Source organism: Anopheles nili, chromosome X (assembly GCF_943737925.1).
Source record: "Anopheles nili chromosome X, idAnoNiliSN_F5_01, whole genome shotgun sequence".
NCBI lineage: Eukaryota > Metazoa > Arthropoda > Insecta > Diptera > Culicidae > Anopheles > Anopheles nili.
In genome coordinates this window covers 2,341,559-2,347,558 of record NC_071293.1, presented here as the reverse complement: position 1 = coordinate 2,347,558, position 6,000 = coordinate 2,341,559, and positions in this window count along the sequence as shown.

Genomic DNA, 6,000 nt, shown 5'->3' with positions numbered 1-6,000 from the left:
AACTTCCACAAACTGGCTAATCGATCATTTGATCACTCGATAGGTAGACGATGATCTAGCAAACCTTCTAAAAACACCTCCGTCAGCTTTTTGTGATGACAGAGAGTACTTTATTGCACATGCAAATAGACGTCAAGCCGAGTGCATCGCTCTTGCCGTCAAACATAGACTAGACGGCCCAACGTGGCTTGATCTAAACTTAATTAAGATCCAAAAACTCCACCCCACGCTCGAAATAAACACTAACCGACCGGTGGCGGCCTCGTGAGAAAGTAATTTTCCACATTCGCACCGTGCTGCGGTACAAAAAACCCTTGACGGCGGGAAAAAGGACGCTGGCCGGGAAATGGGGTGAAAGGTTGGTTGGGAGGAATTTAAGCCCTGCATCACCCTCTGGCCGCGTGCTCGGCCTCGAGCGGGACAAGCAATCAGATGAAATGCAAACAAACAAACACCCAAATTCGGACCCGGTGTAACCCTAGTCTAGGGTTGCCAAAGGTGGCAAAGGATCCTGCTGGGCGGTCGCGGGGAACATTTGCCGGAACAAATCCCCCCTGGACGCCCAAAAAAACCAAAAGAAAAGCGGGGCCAAAGTAAACGAAATCGCAGCTCGAGCGGCTTGAGTGGGGTTTGTTTTTCGAGGGATTTATTTTGTTACGTTTCCGAGAAAGTGAAGTATTCTTTCCGTTCTCTGGAAGGCACGGATAACAAAACCAGGCCCGGCTCAAGAAAAGAAAGCCTTTTGGGGCTTTTCGGAGCCCAACCTCTTTGGTCGGGTTTGTTTTCTGATCCGCCATTGTCCGAGGACCGAAAAGGTGCGGCACCATTTAGCGCCGGAGCGTCCGGCCGTTCGTCAGAAATTCGTCAGCAAACGCGAGAGTACTCAAGACCGCACGCACGACCGATGTTCCGACATCCAGTTGACACCTGGATGACTGTTCCACCAGGAACCTGGGTCTTAAGCCTGAGGATCTTACGAAAAATGGCGTGGATACCGCGGATTATCCCCGGACGGGGTGTCCGTGTGTGACCGGTTGAAAGGTTATGGCCGTGTGAGGATCCTGACGGCTCACAGACGGAGGATCCAGGTAGAACGGGCTCCGGCTTGAAAGGGCTCCGGCTTAGGGTCAGCGGAGCATGAACGCGGCAGCTCACGTCACCACATCCGGTTGTTCTTGTCTTGTTGACAACCCCCTCGGGGCAACTCCCTCACCCAGGCACCCGAGTTGGTGGCTGGCCGTGAAACATAACCTCGACACGCTCCAGCCGGTGGAGAAAGGCGCGCTAGCATTTTTCGCCATCCAAAAACCTGTGCTCACGCCGGAAACGGTGAGTTCGCAGCCGTGTGCCGGGTGTCATGACCACGAAGCGCGGTTCCCGCAACGACTTACGGTGGTGTCGAGTTGCCTGCGAGCGGTTCAGTTTCTCGGCACCCGCGTGCACGCATCCGCGAGTCTGCGGCCTACGAAGTCCACGTCCACACGCCGTAAACCGAGCCGGTAACTCCCGCCTCATGTTACCGGAGGCAGTGGCTACTAAACGCTGCGCTTTGCGGCTGCCACGTCCAACACCGGGAGTGAGACCTGAGCTTCCGTGGAATGGCGGTAGTCGACGGGATTCTTGCGTGCCGCTCGAGAACAGGACCCGGGGTTCGTTGGTTTTGGAAAGCAACGTCCGGACGTCTTCTGATGAGGACGGCACACATTGCCACATCCGGCAACACCTGACGAGCGCTTTTCGGAACCTTCTCCAGCAGGGTGTTTCTACAATTCCCAACTTCCGTACGACCCGGAACGACAACGACCCGGACGTCACGCCTCGCCAGGTAGCTTGCCAGAAAAAGGACACCAGGGAAACGGCCCAAAGTAAGGTTCTCTCTTTTTTTTTAATTTAATCTCCCCTCGTTAACTGCCCTGCCCAACCCCTGAAGGCACATCCGGCAGTGGTTCAAGCGAAATCAGAACCCCAAGGTGCGGCCTCAGGGTGCTTCAATTCAATTTCCCCGCACGAGCGATGCACGAAGCGTGCAAGATTTGATTTGGTCCCGGTTTCCGCCTTCGGTGCCTGGGAAAATTAAGCGACCGCGTCCGAGTGTCCGAGGAAAAAAAAAGGTGGGCAAATTATTTAAATTGAGCGCACACCGGCCAACCGGCCGGAAACGGCTAGCTGGAAAAAGGGGCGCCACCACTAATTTGCGCGCCGAAAAACCACCGCCATCTTGGCGCGGAACCAATCAAGTGGGTCAGCGGAGCAAAACTGCAATTTGGGACGGGAAACAACATCTAAATTAAACTTCGTCGCTTTCCACTGGCCGGTCAGGACTTCGAGCGATGGGCATTTTGTCTTCCTGCGACGGCACCTGCGCTATATCCTTGAGCTCTCGGTGGATCGAAACCCTTGCTCGCAAGCTTAAAGATGTTCTTTTGGCGTCCCAGGATTTGTAGGGAGCTTGGGAAAAAGACAACTCTCGCATTTAAATTGCTTTACAAACCGACGCCATCGGTTGTTGAGATGTAAGCCATCCTTATTGAGACGCTTCTACACGTACTCCTTCGAACTCCGAGCACAAGGACATGATTGCAGTACGCCTCTAGCATCAAGCACGCCTTCCTGACTCTCGGATCTTTGCTCAACACGCATCCTCGCTGCTTCACGACGCACCGGCTGCTGGCGTCCGTTTCCTTCGACCAGCAGGAAGCGTTAAATTTGCAACGGAAAATGACATTAAACTATTCACCCTCTCGCACCCTCGGCAACCCCTTACGCTGGTGAAACGATCCCTTGATGCGCTATCTGTCCTGAACCTTGCGACGTCCGGAGGTTTCGTCGAGCGTGCGCCTGGTGGAAAATCGCCATTCGATTCGCGTTAGCTACGCGCCTAGGCGCCGGTGGTAAAATTTTACAACCACCCTCTCCAAGGGCTCGATTTAGCCTGTGTTCTCAGGGAATTTTCCGTGGCACGTTTAAGGGGGTAGAAAGCAACCGAACTCACCCCTACATTCGTACGGTTCCAAAATTGACAAGCGACACGCCATGAGCGTGTGGGAAATGTTGCTCGTTCATCCGAGCGAAGTTGATGGCGGGTTGTGCCGGTTCTGATGATCCCTTGTAATGGGGCCAAGCCTCAGCCTGGGCATGGTCCCTTCTGGGTGGAGTGTTTGTTCACGCGTCCGTCCGTGTGTGTGTATGTGGGTTGTTTTTTTTTGTCTTCTTTTTATCAAGCTCACCCTTGATTCGTGCATGTCCACACCACCGAGGGATCAACCCTTATTCGAGTGTGGGAGCCCTTCGAGTCCGATAAGGAGGGGTCTCCCCTTCTTCCATCCAATTCGATTGGAGCATAACGTCGACCAACTACCGGACCCGTAAACTGCTAAATTCCGAGGCATGAAAAGCATAAATGCAAACAAATATTCGACAAATTTTATTGCATTTCATTTGCCCCTTTTCGTGACTCGAAGCGTAGGCCCCGAAATGCATCGTGGTTGGTTTGGGAACAGCTGGTTTAGTGTATCGATTTTGCCGTCACTCAAAAAACCAGTTTTCCCGAAAACAAACCAACTCGAAAGGGCCCTTCAAACCCCAATCGAGCGTGCGAAAGAAGGGCGTCAAGAAATCTGGGCTTGTGTTTAGGTATTTAATTTAGCAAGCAGCCATTGTAGGACGAACTTCGCAGGATGTCACCGGAAGTTGACGCATACGACACAAACACACTGTTGAGGTATTCGTTCGAAATACTCCTGCAATTACACAGGTTCTCACACAGAAGCTGGATGCAGTTTACAAAGGATTCCTTGCTGAAGTTGCTTTTGGCTGGCAGACAAACTTTCGCTTCACCGGTGAGCAGGTTTGCGTTCCAAGTTGTCTAATTAACCTAAGCAAAGGTCATACAGCGTAGGTTCTACGACCGCGTGGCTCTTGAAGGTGAACTTCCGCAAGAATCTCGGAAAATGTCCCATCTCCAGCGTTTTGATCACGCCCATCGACGCACGACGGGTCGAGTGCTCCAAGGAGCAATTTCAGCTAATCTGCTGCTAATGACAACGCTCCTTACCCACACACACACACTGAGTCGTGCGTTTATGCAAGCGGGGCGGATACCGGCACTGCGTTGGAATTAATCCTACCAGCTCTTGGGACGACATTCGGCCTGGCTCCAGGGAGGATTAGGATGACTTTGCGAGTTCACCCTGGTCGAGTCGGCTTTTCGGTTAGGGGCTGGTGTCACAAAAGGATTTCCCTCGACAGCGAACTTCGACTCGCAGAAACGGGCTGCAAAGAAAACGATCTGTGCCGGCGAAATACCACAGTTCCTCACCAGAGGGCGCTCCGGGAAGCGGCATCCGGCTTAGCATCCCTTCGGAAAAGCTCACACTTCGCGCCACGCCTCGAGTGTTTTTGCCGCGCGTTGTTGACGTTAAACGGTTTCACATGGGGATTGGGATTTTCACACCCTCCCGCGATTGGGTCGGAAAATCGCACCGCATAAATGAACCTTTTTCCCGAGCCGTTCTTCGGTTTCGCGTCTTCTCTTGACTCGCTGAACTGACAGCGTGTTCCCATTCTCTTGGGCGGAAAAAACACATAAAACGCGCATTGAGTTTGGGGGATGATGAGAACGCGCGCGTGTGTGTGTGTGTTTGTGTGGAAATATGCTAATGCCCACCCTCTCATTCTTTACCGCCACCTGTCGAAGAAAGCCCGAAGGAGCACAGTTACCGTTCACGTGTTTCTTCTTCAGGGGTTGAGAGTTGATCGAACTCACCCCCTCGGCTGCCTCCCACTCACTTTGTGGGCACCTTTAAGGATCACATTTTCGCGTGCCCTCCCGCGAGAAAAGCCGAACAAATGAAAATGTGTGGGAAAAGTGAAGAAAAATACGAACCAAATGTGCATCCCCATCGACCGCTCTTTCGGATTATCCATCTGCTTCTTGCTTACTCTCCTCACCACCACCCTCTCTCCCTACCATTTGTCGGCCATCTTGGCGATTGTTTGACGAGAAAACACTTGCCTCGTTGGGCGCTTTTCCGGGATACGTTTCGGCATCCCGCCGGCGTCTCAGGAACGGTTCAACATTTTTCCGGCGCCGGGGGGAAATTAGAACGCACCCTGCCCCGAAAACACACGGCGTCCCGAGGGTTGGTGGCGCAGTTGGGAAAAGTGCCACGTGCGGCTTTTTTTCGCGCTTTTCTTCACCCAAATCGCCCACTTCCAGCAGCCGAAACGTTTCGGTTGGGCGATTCGCAGCCGCACGGTTTTTTTGTTCGCTCTTTCATGTTCTATGCTCAGTTTTCTTTCTTTTTTAATTTTCCTACCCTAAGTTTTCCTCTCCAGCGACGGCACGTGGACCATTTCCCCTGGGAAATCGCGGCTAGGTTTGCCTCGATAGTTGGCGCACAATCCCGGATTGGATTGTTTCCGCTTGCGAACAGATGATGGGAAACGGTGTAAGGGCCCAACGTGTCCCTCTTCTTCATCCCCACGTGTCTCCCCCTCCTACCTACCTACCCTTCTCCAGCAGGGACATTCACCTCGATTGGAACCCCGGGAGCACTTTTCGAACGACAGCAGAACGTCCTTGTTGCACACCGCAACGGCGGCGGGACCTGACACGGATTATTGCACATCCCTGATCCTTCCCTCAGTCTCCTTCCTCGACCCCCCTCCTCCTCTCATCCACCGGGGGAGGCATCCTGATAAAGGCTCGAATTTCGGAAGTGATAGTGGGCAAGTTTTCGCCGCCGGAACGCCGAGCGGCACGCGCGGCCCGAGGACACTCGGAAAACTTTGTACCACGAGTCTTTCCCCGCACCTTTTTGCTGCTTTCTCTTCCCCACCCATTCGCTGCCGGAAGTGAGGGCGCAGGCGAACGAGAAATAGTTGCTGAAATTCAAGCCCGGCCAAGCATTAGCAAGCTCTTTCCTCTTCTTCGCCTACACACACGCACGCACGCACACACACACCCGAGTGAGACAGTTTGTGCTCGATTTCAATGAA